This window comes from Mustelus asterias, chromosome 4 (genome assembly GCF_964213995.1).
Source record: "Mustelus asterias chromosome 4, sMusAst1.hap1.1, whole genome shotgun sequence".
Lineage (NCBI taxonomy): Eukaryota > Metazoa > Chordata > Chondrichthyes > Carcharhiniformes > Triakidae > Mustelus > Mustelus asterias.
In genome coordinates this window covers 23,774,400-23,795,303 of record NC_135804.1, presented here as the reverse complement: position 1 = coordinate 23,795,303, position 20,904 = coordinate 23,774,400, and the positions used below count along the sequence as shown (strand labels likewise).

General features: G+C 44.4%; 1 protein-coding gene across 1 annotated transcript in view; it reads right to left on the bottom strand.

Moving 5' to 3' along the window:
* Positions 1 to 20,904, bottom strand: part of LOC144493033 (uncharacterized) — a 364,898-nt gene that overhangs the window by 249,816 nt on the left and 94,178 nt on the right. The gene's annotated exons all lie outside the window — the stretch shown is intronic.

The window sequence follows — 20,904 nt, the reverse complement described above, 5'->3', positions numbered from 1 at the left end:
TTTTTTTTTACTTCGCATGTGCAGTTGAAGGCTCCGATCGGAGCAGCAGTATTTTGGGTGCATTAAGCCCCGCCCACAGGCTTCTGCAGCGTGATTCAGAATCGCTGCTATTTTTCAGACAGAGTGCGTATGAAAACGGGTCTAAAAGTCAGATCTGAAACACTCCCAGTTTCAAGTCCGCCCAGCACTTAGAATCAAAATGGTAAAATAGGGCCCATTGAGTCAGGAACCCAGAGTTTCAGCAGTGCACATGTTGGTGTTTATTTTTAAATATGGCATTTATCATCATAGAATCATAGAATCTCTACAGTACAGAAGGAGGCCATTCGGCCCATCAAGTCTGTACTGACCACAATCCCATCCAGATCCTATTCCTGTTACCCCACACATTTACCCTGCTAATCCCCCTGACATTATGGTCTATTTAGCATGGCAAATCAACCTAATCTTTGGACTGTGGGAGGAAACCGGAGCACCCGGAGGATACTGATGCAGACACAGGGAGAAAGTGCAGACTCTGCACAGACAGTGACCCGATATCTGACATCCAGTTTTCCTGACCAACTAGAGCAAGCAGACTTGATGACGACCTTCATCAGTCTGTTCCAGTTCCGCTACTTAAATGTACCCTGCAAGAGTTGGAATGGAAGTATTCTAAAACTGGACAATTGAAGGATCAACAAGCAAAGACAGCACCACAGTTCTTAGATCCATATCTTTGGACAGCTTAATGCAGGCTTTAGAAGAAGATTCTGATTCCCACATTTATATGCAGCTCAAACCGCAGACTGCACAGAGGCTAAAAAAAGTTCCGTTATTCTACCAGCACCAAAACTGTATAAACTGTCATGAGAAAGCATAACTCCAAGAAATAACTATTTACAGAGAATAGTCACTGCCAATGCTCCAGATCTCTTTCCTTGTTGAGAACTTGGCCCCTCAGTGCAGCACTCACCAGTGTTAATGATTGAGGAAAATTAAGATTATAAAAATGAAATTGGATGAAATAAAATAAATGGGATAAAAGAGAACTGATAAATGTAGCTGTCTGAAGGGGTATTTTGATATGCAAATTAGCATACCGGTGAGAAAAGCAAGCTTTTATCAATGTGACCAGGGGAAAACAAAGTGTTGAACCAAGTGAGGAGGTGACTGCAACATGGCTCTTGCGATGGCTAAGACTTGTTTGTGAGCAGACAATATAACCTTGGAAAGTTTGCAAAGTGCACTTGAAGCAAAATTGATGGAATTGCCAAATGTGTTATAATTCGGGTTACCTAAAGCAGTGAAGAAATTAGAGGTAGTGGAAATATTAGCAAAGCATTTAAATGTACAAGAATTGTCAGATAGACCAAGATCTATGAAAAATGAGGCAATTGAATGAGTTAAAATTCAATGACAAATGAAACAATTAGAAATACAGGAAAAAGAAAAAGAAAGAAATAGAATAGAAATAGGGAAAAGGAGAAAGACACCAGAGCAGATTGAGGAAGGAAGTAGTTCCAGACGTGAACCTAGTGGGGAGATGTTGGATTTGTGTAGACAGTTCCAAAATTTGACAAAAAGGAAGTGGAGGCATTTTTTAAAAACTCATTTGAGGAAATAGTGAGGAGGCAACCCCTTTGCCATCGGCCTCCTCGGGAGGGGGAGGGGGGCTCAATGACCTCCACTTCCACCGGCGAGGCCAAGTCGACTGCTCCCGGTTCATCGCCAGTGAGAACCTTTCCCAGCGAGGTCATAAAGGAGGGCAGGCCCGGACGATTGAGCGCCGGGCTCGGTAAGCAGATGTTAAACAACATTTAAATAAATTTCCATACATTAATCTGCCTCTCCGGTGCTCGTAAAATGGTGCCAGTTGCGAAAACTGGCACCAATCGCGCTAAGCGCTTTACGCTCCACTTTACCACCACATCGCGCTTGAAAACAGGCGCACGCGACAGTAAAATCACCCCCTAAGGGTCAATTTGGCATGGCCAATCCACCTAGCCTACACATCTTTGAACTGTGGGAGAAAACCGGAGCACCCAGAGGAAAGCCAAGCAGACATGGGGAGAATGTGCAAACACCACATAGACTGTCATCCAAGACTGGATTTGAACCCGGGTCTCTGGCGCTTTGAGGCAGCAGTGCTAACCACTGTGCCGCCATGCCACCCAAATGTGGAGGAATTCCCCATGTGGAGGAACAAAAGAGTTAAAATGGTGAGGCAAGCCGCAGAGCTTGCTGATTACTATGAATTGGTTCATAGGTCAAAGCATTTTTTGTCACACTTTTAAATCTGAGAAAGATAAAAAAAATGGATAGGTGGGAGAAAAGAGTCAGGCAAGAGAGGGAGTGGTTGAAAATTCCAAGGAGACTTCACCTCAAAGTAAAAAGAACGGTGCTGAGGGAATAAGGAATATGAGGAAAGTTAGATGTTTTCACTGTAATAAACTGGGCCTTACAAAATCATTATGCTGGCATTTTAATGGAAAGACAGTTGAACTTATAACTCTTAAGAAAGGAAATATTAAATCAGAGACTGAAGTATCAGATAAACTGATAGGGTTTTTACACAGAAAATTAGATAAGGTTGTCTGATTCTATATTTAGTAGGCTGAATGAAGAAGAAAGAGGCGAAGGAACAGAAACAGATAGGTTTAGCTGAAAGAGATTCATAGAATTACAGCAGGGCAATTCCAAATTAAAACAAATTTATTAAACAGCTAACTCGGAATTGGAAACTCAGTGTATTCCTGAATGGTATTATGTAAAGGATCACATATTAATGAGAAAATTGTGTCCCACGCATATTAGTGCAGATGAAAAATGGGCAGAAAGACATCAAATTGTATTACCTGCTGAGTATAGGAAAGAAATTATAAGGAATAGCTCATGAAATTCTATTAGGAGAACATCTAGGAATAAAGAAAGCACAAGCAAAGATACAGAAATAGTTTTACTGGCCAGGACTACCTAAAAATGTAGTTGAATTTTGTCCAACATGTCACACACATCAAGTGGTAGGGAAACCACAGGCTACAATAAAGCAAGCATCTCAGATCCCTATTCCATCTTTTGAAGAGCCTTTGACAAGAGTTCTAGTAGACTATATTGGACCACTTTCAAAAACGTAAAGTGGAAATCAATATTTGTCAACTATTATGGATATATCCAGGAGATTTCTTGAAGTCATACCGTTAAGAAACATTACTTGAAAGAGTAGTCGAGGAATTAACCAAGTTCTTTACTAGATATGGCTGACCTTTTTCAGCACTTGCCTATTTCTTTGTCCAGAACAAATTTGAATTGGATCAGGTTGTGGTCATTATCACCGAAATGCTCCCCCACCAACACATCAACTACCTGTCCGGCTTCATTCCCCAGAATTAGGTCCAGCACAGCTCCCTCCCTTGTTGGATCCTCTACATATTGGCCTCAAATGTTTTCCTGTATGCATTTTAAGAACTCTACTCCATCTAAGACCTTAACATGATGGCTATCCCAATTAATGTTGGGAAAGTTGAAATCACCAAATATAATTATCCTCTTATTATTTTTACACCCCCCTGCGAATTGCACATATATTTGCTCTTCAATTTGCTCGGGGCGGCACGGTAGCACAGTGGTTAGCACTGCTGCTTCACAGCTCCAGGGTCCTGGGTTCGATTCCCGGCTCGGGTCACTGTCTGTGTGGAGTTTGCACATTCTCCTCGTGTCTGCGTGGGTTTCCTCCGGGTGCTCCGGTTTCCTCCCACAGTCCAAAGATGTGCGGGTTAGGTTGATTGGCCAGGTTAAAAATTGCCCCTGAGATGCGTAGATTAGCGGGTAAATATGTGGGGGTAGGGCCTGGGTGGGATTGTGGTCGGTGCAGACTCGATGGGCCGAATGGCCTCCTTCTGCACTGTAGGGTTTCTATGATTCTATGATTCTAATTTCCAGCTGACTATCTGGGGGGTCTATAATAAACACCTAGCAACGGAGCTGTCCCTTTTATATTCCTAAAGCTTCATTTGATGTCCCCTTCAAGATATCATCTCTCCTTACTGCAGTAACTGCCTCCTTAACCAATAATGCAATGCCTCCTCCTCTTTTACCCCCTCCTCTGTCTCGCCTGAAGATTCTATATCCCGGGATGTTGAGCTGCCAATCTTGCCCCACACTCAACCATGTCTCTGTGATGGCTATTATATCATAATTACACGTGTCAATCCTCGCCCTTAACTTATCCGGTTTATCTTTAATGCTCCTGGCATTAAAGTAGAGGCCTTCCAGCCTTGTCTTGTTCCCCTGAAACTTACTACCGCTGTATTCCCTCTGTCCTGATTGCTTTTCTATGTTATACTGTGTTCCTATTCTGCTAACAATCTGGGTCCCCTCCCCTTGCCAAACTGGTTTAAACTCTTCCCAAAAGCAAACCCATCAGCAAGGATGCTAGTCCCACTCTGGTTCAGATGTAGACAGTTCTTCTTGTACAGATCCCACCTTCCCCAAAACAGTCCCAATGGTTCAGGAATCTAAAACCGTCCCTCCTGCATTAACTCTTAAGCCATGCATTCACCTGTGCTATTCTCCTATTTCTGTACTCATTAGCTCGTGGCACTCGGCGTAATCCAGAGATAACCCGGGAGGTCCTGCTCCTTAGTTTTTTGCCTAACTCCCTGAATTCTTGATGCAAGACCTCATCCCTCTTTCTACCTATGTCATTGGTATCAACATGTACCATGGCCTCTGCCTTATCCCCCTTTAGGATGCCCTGCAGCCGTTCAGTAATATCCCGGACCCTGGCACCAGGGAGGCAACACACTATCCTGGAGTCTCTTTCATGACCACAGAAGCGCCTATCTGTGCCCCTGACTATGGAGTCCCCTTTGAATATTGTTCTTCTGTGCTTTGACCCTCCCTGCTGAACAACAGAGCCAGCCGTGGTGCCACTGCACTGGCCGCTGCTGTTGTTTTGTCCTGATAGGCCATCACCCTACAGCATCCAAAGCAGTATACCTGTTAGGGAGTGGGACAGCCACGGGGGATTCCTGCACTGATTGCCTGTCCTTTCTAGCGGTCATCCATCTATCTGCCTGCACCTGAGATGTGACCACATCTCTTTAACTCCTGTCTATGTCTCTTTCCACTACCTGCATGCTCCAGAGTGCATCCAATTGCTGCTCCAACCGAACCACGCGGTCTGTGAGGAGCTGCCATTGGGTGCACTTCCTGCAGATATAGCCATCCGGAATGCTGGAAGCATCATGGACCTCCCACATCTCACAGTTACAGCACTACACTCCGTTGACTGAAATGTCTAGTGTTAATTAATCAATCACCTAAAAATCAATAGTTATTAAATTTAGCACTAATTTAGCCCTTCTTTCCTTGTCCTTGTCCAACCAATTCCAGCCCTTACAGATTATGAACCACAATATGTATTTTCAAACCATAAGAAGTGATAAAAGTTGTAAAGACTTACTGACCTGACCCACCAATCAGCAGTCTCCCTTGTAGCCTCCGCTGCCTGTTTCACCTAACTCCCTGTTTCCACCCAACTCCAAAAGAACTCTCATTCAGCCAAGCAGCACTCACAGTGCAGACAAGCAGCATTGAGAGGCTTCTGCTTTTATAGGCTTCAACTTACAATGCCCTGGAACTGGTTCTATTGCAATGGTACCAAAGGCCGATGGTGCCAAAGTACCAAAGACTTTGCGTGGATTACAGGAAAGCGAATGTCATCACCAAGAGGGATTTGTTTCCTATACTATGGTTGGAGGATTGCATTGAAAGAGTTTGGCAATCTAAATTTATTACAAAAATAGATATGCTAAAGGGATATTAGCAAGTATCTTTGCCCAAGAGGGTAAAAGAAAGTTCAGCATTTGTGACGCCAAATGGACTTTATCAATTTAAAGTTATGCCATTTGGAATGAAGAACACACCTACAACATTTCAGAGACTAACGAATAAAGTTACCCAGGGACTGAGTTACTGTGCGGTGTACATTGATGATTTGGTGGTGTTTAGTCAAAGTTGGGATGAACAACTGCAACACCTGAAGAACCAAGGCTTTTTATACATCTGTAAAGAGCAGGAGGATAGCCAGGGAGAGGGTTGGTCCACTCAAGGAGAGGGGAGGGAATCTATGCGTGGAGCCAGAGGAAATGGGCGAGGTATTAAATGAGTACTTTGCATCAGTATTCACCAAAGAGAAGGACTTGGTGGATGATGAGTCTGGGAAAGTGTGTGGATAGTTTGAGTCATGTTGAGATCAAAGAGGAGGTATTGGGGTTCTTGAGAAACATTAAGGTAGACAAGTCCCCAGGGCCTGATGCGATATACCCCTGAACACAGAGAGGCAAGGGAGGAAATTGCTGGGGCCTTGAGAGATATCTTTGCATCCTCACTGGCTACAGGGGAGGTCATGATGTGGAGATGCCGGCGTTGGACTGGGGTAAACACTGTAAGAAGTCTAACAACACCAGGTTAAAGTCCAACAGGTTTATTTGGTAGCAAAAGCCACGAGCTTTCGGAACAGGCTGTTCCTTTGTCAGGTGGGTGGGAGTTCTGATCATAAACAGGGCACAAAGACACATACTCAATTTACATGAATAATGATTGGAATGTGAGTCTTTACAGCTAATCAAGTCTTAAAGGTACAGACAATGTGAGTGGAGGGAGCATTAAGCACAGGTTAAAGAGATGTGTATGGTCTCCAGACAGGATAGCTAGTGAGATTTTGCACAACCAGGCATGTTGTGGGGGTTACAGATAGTGTGACACGAACCCAATATCCCGGTTGAGGCCGTCCTCATGTGTGCGGAACCTGGCTATCAGTCCCTGCTCAGTGACTCTGCGCTGCCGTTTGTCGTGAAGGCCGCCTTGGAGAACGTTTACCCGAAGATCAGAGGCTGAATGCCCGTGACTGCTGAAGTGCTCCCCAACAGGAAGAGAACAATCTTGCCTGGTGATTGTCGAGCGGTGTTCATTCATCCGTTGTCATAGTGCCTGCATGGTTTCCCCAATGTACCATGCCTTGGGACATCCTTTCCTGCAGCGTAACAGGTAAACAACGTTGGCTGAGTTGCAAGAGTATGTACCGTGTACCTGGTGGATGGTGTTCTCGCGTGAGATGATGGCATCCGTGTCGATGATCCGGCACGTCTTGCAGAGGTTGCTGTGGCAGGGTTGTGTGGTGCCGTGGTCACCGTTCTCCTGAAGGCTGGGTAGTTTGCTGCGGACAATGGTCTGTTCGAGGTTGTGCGGTTGTTTGAAGGCAAGAAGTGGGGGTGTGGGGATGGCCTTGGCGAGATGTTCGTCTTCATCTATGACATGTGGAAGGCTCCGGAGGAGTGTTGTAGCTTCTCTGCTCCGGGGAAGTACTGGACGACGAAGGGTACTCTGTCCACCGTGTCCCGTGTTTGTCTTCTGAGGAGATCGGTGCGGATTTTCGCTGTGGCGCGTCGGAACTGTCGTTCGATGAGTCGAGCGCCCTGTTCTTGTGAGGGCATCTTTCAGCGTCTGGAGGTGTCTGTTGCGATCCTCCTCATCCGAACAGATTCTGTGTATACGGAGGGATTATCCGTAGGGGATGGCTTCTTTAATGTGTACTCCTCGTCACAATGGATGTCTCGCCACTCTACACCAGCATCCCCCACGATGATGGCATTGCTGCAACTGCCTCAGTACTCAACGCCGACAACTGCCAGTTTCCAGATGCAATTTTACAACTCATCCGCTTCATCCTGGACCACAATGTCTTCACCTTCAACGACCAGTTCTTCATCCATACACACGGAACAGCCATGGGGTCCAAATCCGCACCTCAATATGCCAACATCTTCATGCACAGGTTCAAACAAGACTTCTTCACCGCACAGGACCTTCAACCGATGCTATACACTAGATACATCGATGACATTTTCTTCCTTTGGACTCATGGTGAACAATCACTGAAACAACTATATGATGACATCAACAAGTTCCATCCCACCATCAGACTCACCATGGACTACTCTCTGGAATCGGTTGCACTCTTGGACACACGCATCTCCATTAAGGACGGTCACCTCAGCACCTCACTGTACCGCAAGCCCACGGATAGCCTCACGATGCTCCACTTCTCCAGCTTCCACCCTAAACACGTTAAAGAAGCCATCCCCTACGGACAAGCCCTCCATATACACAGGATCTGCTCGGATGAGGAGGATCGCGACTGACACCTCCAGACGCTGAAAGATGCCCTCATAAGAACAGGATATGGCGCTCGACTCATCGATCGACAGTTCCGCGCACCACAGCGAAAAACCGCACTGACCTCCTCAGAAGACAAACACGGGACATGGTGGACAGAGTACCCTTCGTCGCCCAGTACTTCCCCGGAGCGGAGAAGCTATGACATCTCCGGAGTCTTCAACATGTCATTGATGAAGACAAACATCTCGCCAAGGCCATCCCCACACCCCCACTTCTTGCCTTCAAACAACTGCACAACCTCAAACAGACCATTGTCCCCAGCAAACTACCCAGTCTTCAGGAGAACAGTGACCACGGCACCACACAACCCTGCCACAGCAACCTCTGCAAGACGTGCCAGATCATCGACACGAATGCCATCATCTCACGCGAGAACACCATCCACCAGGTGCACGGTACATACTCTTGCAACTCGGCCAACGTTGTCTACCTGTTACGCTGCAGGAAAGGATGTCCCGAGGCATGGTACATTGGGGAAACCATGCAGACGCTACGACACCGGATGAATGAACACCGCTCGACAAGACTGTTCTCTTCCTGTTGGGGAGCGCTTCAGCGGTCACGGGCATTCAGCCTCCGATCTCCAGGTAAGCATTCTCCAAGGTGGCCTTCACGACATACGACAGCGCAGAGTCGCTGAGCAGAGACTGATAGCCAAGTTCCGCACACATGAGGACGGCCTCAACCGGGATATTGGGTTCATGTCACCCTATCTGTAACCCCCACAACCTGCCTGGTTGTGCAAAATCTCACTAGCTGTCCTGTCTGGAGACAATACACATCTCTTTAACCTGTGCTTAATGCTCCCTCCACTCACATTGTCTGTACCTTTAAGACTTGATTAGCTGTAAAGACTCACATTCCAATCATTACTCATGCAAATTGAGTTTGTGTCTTTGTGCCCTGTTTGTGATCAGAACTCCCACGCACCTGACGAAGGAACAACCCTGTTCCGAAAGCTCGTGGCTTTTGCTACCAAATAAACCTGTTGGACTTTAACTTGGTGTTGTTAGACTTCTTACAGGGGAGGTCCTAGAGGATTGGAGAATAGCCAATGTTGTTCCTTTGTTTATGAAGGGTAGCAAGAATAATCCAGGTAATTACAGGCTGGTGAGCCTTATGTCAGTGGTAGAGGATTCTTTAAGACAGGATTTACTTCCACTTGGAAATAAGTGGACGTATTAGCGAGAGGCAACATGGTTTTGCGAAGGGGAGGTCGTGTCTCACTAAGTTTATCGTGTTTTTCGAGGAAGTGACAAAGATGATTGATGAGGGTAGGGCAATGGATATTGTCTACATGGCCTTCAGTAAGGCCTTTGACAAGGTTCCTCATGGCAAGCTGGTGCAGAAGGTGAAGTCGCATGGGATCAGAGGTGGGCTGGCAAGGTGGATACAGATCTGGCTCAGTCATAGAAGACAGAAGGTAGCAGTGGAAAGGTGCGTTTCTGAATGGAGGGCTGTGACAAGTGGCATTTCTCAGGGATCAGTGCTGGCACCTTTGTTGTTTGGAGGAAAATATAACTGGTTTGATTCGTAAGTTTGCAGACACAAAGGTTAGTGGATTTGTGGATAGCGATGAGGACCATTAGAGGATACAGCAGGACATAGATCGGTTGGAGACTTGGACGGAGAGATGGCAGATGGAGTTTAATCCGGACAAATGAGAGATAATGCATTTTGGAAGGTCTAATACAGATAGGAAATATACAGTAAATGGCAGAACCCTTAAGAGTATTGATAGGCAGAGGGATCTGGGTGTACAGGTACACAGATCACTGAAAGTGGCAATGCAGGTGGAGAAGGTAGTCAAGAAGGCATACGGCATGCTTGCTTTCATCAGTTGGCAAGTCAAGTTGCAGCTTTATAGAACCTTAGTTAGGCCGCATAATCTTGAACACTAATATAGTGTTCAATTCTGGTCGCCACACTACCAGAAGGAAAGACGGAGGATGAGGGGTGACCTAATAGAGGTGTATAAAATTATGAAAGGCATAGATAGGGTGAACGGTGGGAAGCTTTTTCCCAGATCGGTGGTGACATTCACGAGGGGTCATAGGTTCAAGGTGAGGGGGGGGAGGTTTAACATGGATATCAGAAGGACGTATTTTACGCAGAGGGTGGTGGGGGCCTGGAATGCGCTGCCGGGCAAGGTGGCGGAGGCGGACACACTGGGAACGTTTAAGACTTATCTAGATAGCCACATGAACGGAGTGGGAATGGAGGGATACAAAAGAATGGTCTAGTTTGGACCAGGGAGCGGCGCGGGCTTGGAGGGCCGAAGGGCCTGTTCCTGTGCTGTATTGTTCTTTGTCCTTTGTGGAGGCTTTGGAGGGGGTACAGAAAAGATTTACCAGGATGTTGCCTGATATGGAAGGCATTAGCTATGAGAAAAGGTTGGAGAAACTTGGTTTGTTCTCACTGGAATGAGACAGATTGAGGGGCGACCTGATAGAAGTCTTCAAGATTATGAGCAGCATGGACAGAATGGATAGTCAGAAGCTTTTTCCCAGGGTGGAAGAGTCAATTACTAGGGGGCATAGGATTAAGGTGCGAGGGGCAAGGTTTAAAAGAGAAGTACGAGGCAAGATTTTTACACAGAGGGTGGTGGGTGAATGGAACTCACTGCTGGGGGAGGTAGTGGAAGCAGATACGATAGTGACTTTTAATGGGCGTCTTGACAAATACATGAATAGGATGGGAATAGAGGGATATGGTCCCCAGAAGTGTAGGGAGTTTTAGTTCAGTCAGGCAGCATGGTCGGTGCACGTTTGGAGGGCTGAAGGGCCTGTTCCTGTGCTGTAATTTTCTTTGTTCTTTGTAACCATTTGAATGCTTAAAAGAAGCTAATCTAATCCTGAATTTGGCTAAAAAGCAGATTTGCTAAAGCTCAAATTTTATATTTATAAAGCCCAGGATCAAGTAAGCTTTATTATCCTCCCTCTCTCCTACCTGTCCTGCTACCTTTAAAGATTTGTGCACATCCCTCTGCTCCTGCACCCTCTTTAGAATTGTTCCTTTTATTTTGTATTGTCTCTCAACATTCTTCCTACCAAAGTGAATCACTGCACACATCTTTGTATTAAATTTCAATGAAGGGCAACAAAGTGTTCAACAAAAAGTGTTCTCCAGTTCTTTGCAAGCGGGAAGTAATGGTGGGCCATGAAAGTGAAGGTGGAGAAAGGGCATGAAATGGGGAATTCACAGTACTTTCATCCCTTGCCATAACATCAGATCCCATATGCTGACTCATGTCTCAAATGATGTGGAGATGCCGGCGTTGGACTGGGGTAAACACAGTAAGAAGTCTCACAACACCAGGTTAAAGTCCAACAGGTTTATTTGGTAGCAAAAGCTTTTGCTACCAAATAAACCTGTTGGACTTTAGCTCATGCCTCAAAGCCGGAGTCTGCACCTGCACAGGTGCAAGTGGGACAGCTTCTGGCAGGGCCCTCATGGGCTTCATAACCTCAAAGGTATTGGTCTTCACCAATCAGAGCAGGGAAATCAGCAGCCTATCTTTAACTCTACTGAAACTACAGAGGTTGCACTACTTAACAATTAGAGGAAAAGGAAATTGATGTCTTTATATTTTCACATTTCCGTTCAATGCTTATGAACCATACACTTTTATCTCAAAGCGCCAGTGTCCTGTCCTCCCCATTTTTGTCTACCAAGTGACCTTCTGCCATTCGAAAAAAAGATGGGCAATAGGTGCCTGTAAAAGAGATGGGATTGTCTGATTGCTTTGTGCTGGGAGAGGAAGGGGCACAGTAGCTTCAGAATTTGTGTACAATATAGTTGTAGCATCTCAGATTAGCTGAAGCGTGCCTCAGCCAGTCCATCTCGTTTATCCTCAGCAGCTAAGTGAGCAGCTACAGCTTCCCTCACAACATCAGGCTCCTCCCCCTCCTCTAGCTGCTCGAGCTCCTCCAAAGACTAGCTTTGTCCTCTTGCATCTCCAAATCTCAATACAATTTTGTGTCAGCAGCTGCAGACCATATCACTCCAGAAACCCTTACTACTAAATATCAACCTTTCCTCCAATTTCTCTTTGATGTGTGCATCCTATTATTTGGACAATCTTTAAGATTGTTGCACGGCTGTGCATGTGCGCATCTTAAAAGCTACGTTGATTGTGTACAGCCTATTTGTTCCCTGTGTGGTGTATTCTGGATTGCGCAGTTTAGAAGGAACATTGACGCACACTGAAGAGTGCCCCAGATCTGTCCAGGACTTATATTGTATTTTCAGCATACTGCATGCCTGTTTCGTGGCAATTCCCATGCTCATGTGGCATCAAGTGAAAGTGGCACGGCTCTTCATAGGGGTAATTGGCCATGTCCTTAAAGGGAAGCCTTTGTTTCCAACAAGCAACCTGATGACTTTGATTAGAGGTGTGAATAACTGTGCCCTGTGCGTGCAATCATTGACTTGCTTAATCTGAGCACCCTCTCATTCTGACTAGCCTCATCAAAGGCAAAGCATATAAACTATTGCATCAGTCCCTGGGTGATGGATCGGTGGGTTGCATTTTAATTCTACAAATACCTACTTCAAATGCCTGATAGGTGCTGGAGGCAAACAAATTAAGGGCTGTGTTGTCAGCCACTGGCAATGCATTACCATGTGATACACTGAGCAGGAGGTTTTCTTCCAGAAGGCTGCAAATGTCGGCAACCAACTGACAGAAAAGTTTGAGCCTCTTGAGGCACTGCTGCTCAGGCATGTCCAAATAACCAATCCTCTGCCTGTATCACCTTCTGATGCGCGATATAACTCACGAGGCTAGAGATGCTCGAGGAAATAAAGGCTTTTATTAACTACTACAATAGAGCTACCATATATAATACACGATCCCAGACTGAGGGGTCCCAGACAGACCAGTGACCTTTATACCTCTCCCAGGAGGCGGAGCCCGACTGGGATGTACCATAATAACTATAATACAGGTAGAACAGCCCAACCCTAACCCCAACAACAACATATATACAGACTCGTAGTACTGGCCAGACCCTGGCTCAGTACTACCTGGTGGGAACCAACAATGGTTCACCACACCTTCAATGGTAGTCATGATATGGAGTTGGACTGGGGTAAACACAGTAAGAGTTGGACTTTAACCTGGTGTTGTTAAAACTCTTACTGTGTATCACCTTCACGAGGCTGGAGCTCTGTGCTCATCTCTTCTATCATGCGGACTTGCAGACGGATAAGAAGGCAGTTGTTGCTGTTGCTCCTCCTGTTCCTCATCAGGGATAGGATGGAGCTACATAAGCAGCAGAAATGACATCTAAAATATGAAAATCACTTGCAAAGCATTCAAAGACATTCTCCGAAAACGCTCTGTGAGCAAAAATCTTTCATTTAGACAAAGGCCTCTATTCTCTCAGGAGACTAAGGAAATGCGGTATGTCTGCTACGACTCACCAATTTTTACAGATGCACCATAGAAAACATCCTTTCTAGATGTATCACAGCTTGGTATGGCTCCTGCTCTGACCAAGACCACAAGAAAGTACAAAGGGTTGTGAACGTAGCCCAGTCCATTATGCAAACCAGCCTCCGATCCAACAACTCCATCTACGTTTTCCACTGCCTCAGAAAAGCAGCCAGCATAATGAAGGACATATTCTCTTCCAACTTCTTCAATCGGGAAAAAGATACAAAAGTCTGAGAACATGTACTATCCTATCCAACACCCTCCTTCCCCCCCACCCCACCCCACCCCCTACGAATGATTACCCATCGCCTCCCCACCAATGCAACCCCAGTACTCAGCAACCTACTCCCTCAACTATCTTACACACTGCTTTATGGCAGCTAGTGCCATATAAAGGGGGCATGACTTCTTTTCTCCAATGATTGTGCACTGCACAGAACTTCTCAGGAACCTGCTGCGCTGCACTTTTCTCACCAGGTCCAAGTCGGAAGGTAGGATGAGAAATGCGTCAGTCAAACTAAGGTAATTTAAAAGCATGGCAATCTTACTGTGATTGCCATTCCTCGGAATCTGCTGTTAAAAATAGTTTATTATGACCTCTGCTTAAAATCCTTCAACGGATTGGAGACAACCATGCTGTCCATTTAAAAAAGCTTCTGAGTACACAGGGAATTTGCTCTGTCTTCTTTTAGTTTCTTTCAAGGCATGACTTGAAAAGGAACAGTTGACAAGAATTTTCTTAGAAACTTCATCACCATGTAAAGAAAGTCTGCGATGTGGAGATGCCGGCGTTGGACTGCTTGCATGTTTGTAGATGACTACCATCGACACCACAAACTGCCGGCTCCAAGTGGAGAGGATCTCCAAGAAGATCGCGCATATCGACACAGACATCAAGTTTCTACCTATCAGGTCCATGGATTAAAGAGAATTTTTGATTTGATTTATTGTCACATGCATTACATGAAAAGTATTGTTTCTTGCACACTATACAGACAAAGCATAAGAAAAGGAGAGAGTGGAGAATGTAGTGTTAGTCATAGCTAGGGTGTAGAGAAAGATCAACTTAATGCAAGATAGGTCCATTCAAAAGTCTGATAGCAGCAGGGAAGAAGCTGTTTTTGATTTGATTTATTATTGTCACATGTATTAGTATACAGTGAAAAGTATTGTTTCTTGCGTGCTATACAAATAAAGCATACTGTTCATAGAGAAGGAAACAAGAGAGTGCAGAATGTAGTGTTACAGTCAGGGTGTAGAGAAAGATCAACTTAGTGCAAAATAGGTCCATTCAAAAGTCTGATGGCAGCAGGGAAGGAGCTGTTCTTGAGTCGGTTGGTATGTGACCTCAGACTATTGTATCTTTTTCCAATTGGAAGAGAGTATGTCCGGGGTGCGTGGAGTCCTTAATTATACTGGCTGCTTTTCCAAGGCAACGGGGAGTGTAGACAGAGTCAATGGATAGGAGACTTTGAATGACGGACTGGGCTTCATTCACGGCTGTTTGTAGTTTCTTGCAGATTGGACAGAGCAGGAACCATACCAAACTGTGATACAACCCAAAAGAATGCTTTCTATGGTCCACCTGTAGAAGTTGGTGAGAGTTGTAGCAGACATGCCAAATCTCCTTAGTCTCCTGAGAAAGTAGAGGCTAATAATGCAGAATAATGTTGGAAGCAACAAATTCAGTGTTACAGCTGGGGAAAAAATGAATCAGACCTATGATCAGACAAAATTTGACTTTTTATTGAGTAGAAACCATTTTTTGCATGATGAGTATGTTTCCCAGAGTCAAATGAAAGGGTGGAAAATGTGCGAGAATAAAATGTCATGAACATTTGAATATGATTCATTCAGTCAGCCCCAAGTTTTAACCATCCTTTAATTAACGTATGCTTACTTTTTTTAAACATTATTATTCACCATTAAGGCTCACATAACACATCGTGGAACAAAGAACTATGACTTACATCCTGCAAGCAGGACGACCAATAAAAAATTAACAATACAAGATAGGTACTATTCAGAACATAGAATGAAGAATTACGGTTTACAGTTTAAATTCTATTCATGTAACATTAAGCATCTAATTACAATTGACCTGATGATTGTTAAATATAAATGATCTTTAAATGGTAACTAAATAGTTGCATATACTGCATAGGCGCTCCATCTCAGAGCATGGGGTTTTCAAGCATACATATGAACTTGGCTGGTTGTTTGTACAACTAGTTAAAACCAGTTCCAGGGCCTTGGAAGTTGTGCCTATAAAAACAGAAGCCTCAGAGTGCTGCTCTGCCTGCACGGTGAGTGCTGCCTGGCTGAGAGGAGTGCTTTTGGAGTTGGATGAACACAGGGAATTAGGTGAAACAGGCAGCAGAGGCTACAAGCGAGAGTGCTGATTTGTCAGTAAGTGTTATTTTTTCTTTTTGCTCTTGGCATTGTAGTTGTTGTACACTACTATAGTGTTTCTGTGTAATTTCTGTGGTTTATAGTTTGAAAGGGTTATATTCGGTAGTAACAAGGAGCAGAAAAGAAGGGCCGTTGAAAATTGTATATATCTGAAACAAAACATCTTTCAAAAATTTAATTTAAAGGGGTAAGATATGCCGTGGTTTGCTCCTCTTGCTCCATGTGGCAGGCTGGGGACAGTTCCAATCCCTTGGGTCAGTGTGTGTGCAGGAAGTGTCTCCAGCTACAGCTCCTGGAAGCTCAAGTTTCAGAGCATCCGTGAGTCAGAGAGTATCATGGATAGCACGTATAGAGAGTTGGTCACACCGCAGGCTCAGACTCCGCAGGCAGGAAGGGAATGGGTGACCACCAGACAGAGCAAGAGAGATAGGCAGGTAGTGCCGGAATCTCCTGTGACCATTCCCCTGCAAAACAGATATACCGCTTTGGATACTGTTGAGGGGAATGACCTCTCTAGGGAAAGCAGCAGCAGCCAAACTCGTTGCACCACGGTTGGTTCTGCTGCAGAGGGGAGGGGTAAAAAGTGTGCCAGTGCAATAGTTATAAGGGATTCAATTGTAAGGGGAATAGACAGGCGTTTGTGTGGCTGCAAACGAGACTCCCTGGTGCTAGGGTCAAGGATGCCTCTGAGCGGCTGCAGGACATTCTGAAGGGGGAGGGCGAGCAGCAAGTGGTCGTAGTACACATTGGTACAAATGACATAGGTAAAAAAGGGGATGAGGTCCTAAAAGCAGAATACAGGGAGCTAGGAAGAAAGTTAAGAAATTGGACCTCAAAGGTAGTGATCTCAGGATTACTACTGGTGCCACGTGCTAGTCAGAGTAGAAATAAGAGGATATATCGGATAAATACGTGGCTGAAGAGATGGTGTCGGGGGAAGGTTTCAGATTCCTGGGGCATTGGGACCGGTTCTGAGGGAGGTGGGACCTGTACAAATTGGATGGGTTACACCTGGGCAGGACAGGGACTGATGTCCTAGGGGGAGTGTTTGCTAGAGCGGTTGGGGAGGGTTTAAACTGATATGCCAGGAGGATGGGAACCTATTTAAGGAGTCCAAGAAGGAGGGAGCAAGGACAAAATGTGGGGAGAAGGTTCCAACTACATCAAAGATAAGGAAAAATGTTAAAAGGAAGGAGAACTCAGGAGATGTTGTCAATGGAAGTGTTAGAATTCAAAAAGAAGGTACAAAAACTAGCATTAAGGGCACTTTATCTGAATGCTCGTAGCATTCGAAACAAGGTAAATGAGTTGACAGCACAAATCATTGCGAATGAGTATGATTTGGTGGCCATTACAGAGACATGGTTGCAGGATGGTCACAACTGAGAGTTAAATATCCAGGGGTATCAAACTGTTCGGAGGGACCAATAGGAAGGTAAGGGAGGCAGTGTAGCTCTGATATTTAAGGATGACATCAGGGCGGTAGTGAGAGATGATATAGGTTCTATGGAAAAAAAAGTTGAATCCATTTGGGTAGAAATTAGAAATAGTAAGGAGAAAAAGTCACTGATAGGCGTAGTCTATAGGCCACCAAATAATGACATCATGGTGGGGTGAGAAATAAACAAAGAAATAACAGATGCATGTAAAAATGGTACAGCAATTATCATGGAGGATTTTAATCTGCATATCAATTGGTCAAACCAGGTCGGTCAAGGCAGCCTTGAGGAGAGTTCATAGAATGTATCTGCGATAGCCTTCTCGAACAGTATGTAATGGAACCAACAAGGGAGCAAGCTATCATAGATCTGGTCCTGTGTAATGAGATGGGAATAATTAATGATCTTACAGTTAGGGATCCTCTCGGAAGAAGCGATCACATTATGGTTGAATTTAAAATAAAGATGGAGCGTGACAAGGTAAAATCCAATACCAGTGTCTTGTGCTTAAACAAAGGAGACTACAAAGGGATGAGGAAGGAGTTGGCTAAGGTAGATTGGAAGCAAAAACTTTATGGTGGGGCAATTGAGGAACAGTGGAGGACATTGGTCCTTTAGAGGATGAGAAAGAGGATGTAATAACTGGAAATGAGAAAATGGCTGAGGCATTGAACAGGTATTTTGTGTTGGTCTTCACAGTGGAAGACACAGATAACATGCCAAAAATTGATGACAGGAAGGCTATGGCAGGTGAGAACCTAGAAACTATCATTATCACGAAAGAGATAGTGTTGGGCAAGTTAATGGGGCTAATGGTAGACAAGTCTCCTGGTCCTGATGGAATGCATCCCAGAGTACTAAAAGAGGTGGCAGGAGAAATAGCAAATGTACTAGTGGTAATTTATCAAAATTCGCTGGACTCTGGGGTGGTTCCCGCAAATTGGAAAACAGCAAATGTGACGCCACTATTTAAAAAAGGAGGTAGACAAAAGGCCGGTTAGCTTGACCCTCCCCAACCACTCTAGCAAACACTCCCCCTAGGATATCAGTATCAATCCTGTCCAGGTGTAACCCATCCAATTGAATCTATCATCAAGGAAGAAATAGCAAGACATCTGGGTATAAATTGTCCCATTGGGAAGACGCAGCATGGGTTCATAGAGGAAAGATCATGGTTGACTAGGTTGGTGGAATTCTTTGAGAACATTATATGTGCAGTGGACAATGGGGAGCCTGTGGATGTGGTGTATCTGGATTTCCAGAAGGCATTTGACAAAGTGCCGCACCAAAGACTGCTACATAAGATAAAGGTGCATGGTGTTATGGGTAATGTATTAGCATGGATAGAGGATTGGTTAACTAACAGAAAGCAAAGAGTGGGGGTAAATGGGTGTTTTTCTGGTTGGCAATCAGTGATTAGTGGTGTGCCTCAGGGATCAGTGTTGGGACCGCAATTGTTTACGATTTACATCAATGATTTGGAGTTGGGGACCAAGTGTAGTGTGTCAAAATTCACAGATGACATTAAGATGGGTGGCAGAGCAAAATGTGCAGAGGACGCTAAAAGTCTGCAAAGGGATATAGATAGTCTAAGTGAGTGGGCGAGGGTCTGGCAGATGGAATAAATGTGAGGTCATCCATTTTGGTAGGAATAACAGCAAAAAGGACTATTATTTAAATTGTAAAAGGAGGGACCTGGGTGTCCTTGTGCAGGAATCTCAAGGAGTTGGTTTGCAGGTGCAGCAGGTAATTAGAAGTCAAATGGAATTTTATCCTTCATTGCTAGAGGGATGAAGTTTAAAAACAGTGAGGTTATGTTGCAGCTGTATAAGGTGCTGGTGAGGCCACACCTGGAGTACTGTGTACAGTTTTGGTCTCCTTACTTGAGAAAGGATATATTGGCACTGGAGGGAGTGCAGAGGAGATTCACTAGGTTGATTCCGGAGTTGAGAGGATTGGCTTATGAGGAGAGACTGAGTATACTGGGAATATACTCATTGGAATTTAGAAGAATGAGGGGAGATCTTATAGAAACATATAAGATTATGAAGGGAATAGATAAAGTAGAAGCAGGGAAGTTGTTTCCACTGGCAGGTGAAACTAGAACTAAGGGACATAGCCTCAAAATAAGGGGAAGCAGATTTAGGACTGAGTTGAGGAGGAACTTCTTCACACAAAGGGTTGTGAATCTGTGGAATTCCCTGCCCAGTGAAGCAGTTGAGGCTACCTCATTGAATGTTTTTAAGGCAAGGATAAATTTTTGAACAGTAAAGGAATTAAGGGTTATGGTGAGCGGGCGGGTAAGTGGAGCTGAGTCCACAAAAAAATCAGTCATGATCTTATTGAATGGTGGAGCAGGCTCAAGAGGCTAGATGGCCTACTCCTGCTCCTAGTTCTTATGTTCTTATGTGCACTTCAATTTGCAAATCCCATTATCCAAAAATGTGACAGTACCTCTCCTCCACATCAAAAGACAACATTTACTTTATGGTAAAATTGAAACATCACTGATGATTTTTCCAAAGATTACCAGAGACTAGGGCAAATATACTTGAGGATAAATTTGAGCCTTTGCATTGTTTAACATTGCTATAGTTCATGGCTCATGAAGTATAGGTCAAATATAATAACCAAGATGCTTCTTCAGTTGAACTTAGTTTCAATGGCTATGCAATGAGTTATTACTCTACAAGTGAATTACTCAACTTTAATTTTTATAATTTGAAGTCATTCTTTAACTGTCAAAAAATTTCTCAGAATCTGTATATTTAATGTTTTTATCCTTTGTTAAATTTTTTCCTGTGATGTCTTGTCCAAGTAGCCACTCGCCTATTCAAAACTAGATAGTGATGGGCAGGGGGCCATTAAACGGAGGGGAAAGCCAGCCTTGAATTAGATTCCATTTTCACATGACAGCCATACTGTCCACATCCAGCAAACAGAGAGTGCTGTAGATGAATAGGACTGAGCAGTGGGTGTGCTCACATCTTTCCCCCTTTCTAGCCAAGAAATATTAAAATCACTGAGTTAGCAGAGACAAGGGAAGCATCCTCCTGTATTTAACTCACCTTCTCAACAAGTTGTGCCTTCAGCAAAGCATAGGTTAATCTGTTATAAAAGCAGCTCCACATGCTGTAACTAATTTTAATTTTCATTATGTTGCATAGGTTTTGATAGCATTACAAGGTTTCTCGATGTGAAATTCTGGTTCAACTCCATTTCATTTCTAAATGACCAGAAACCTGTACATTTGTAGGCACCTGTCATTATGCATTACAGATTCAAGAACTATTACAAATCCGTTTTTATTATTGTTAACTTCTCGAAATCACAAAGACTTTTAAAAATAAATCATTCAGGGACAGAGCATAAAGGCTTGAAGCCTCTTGA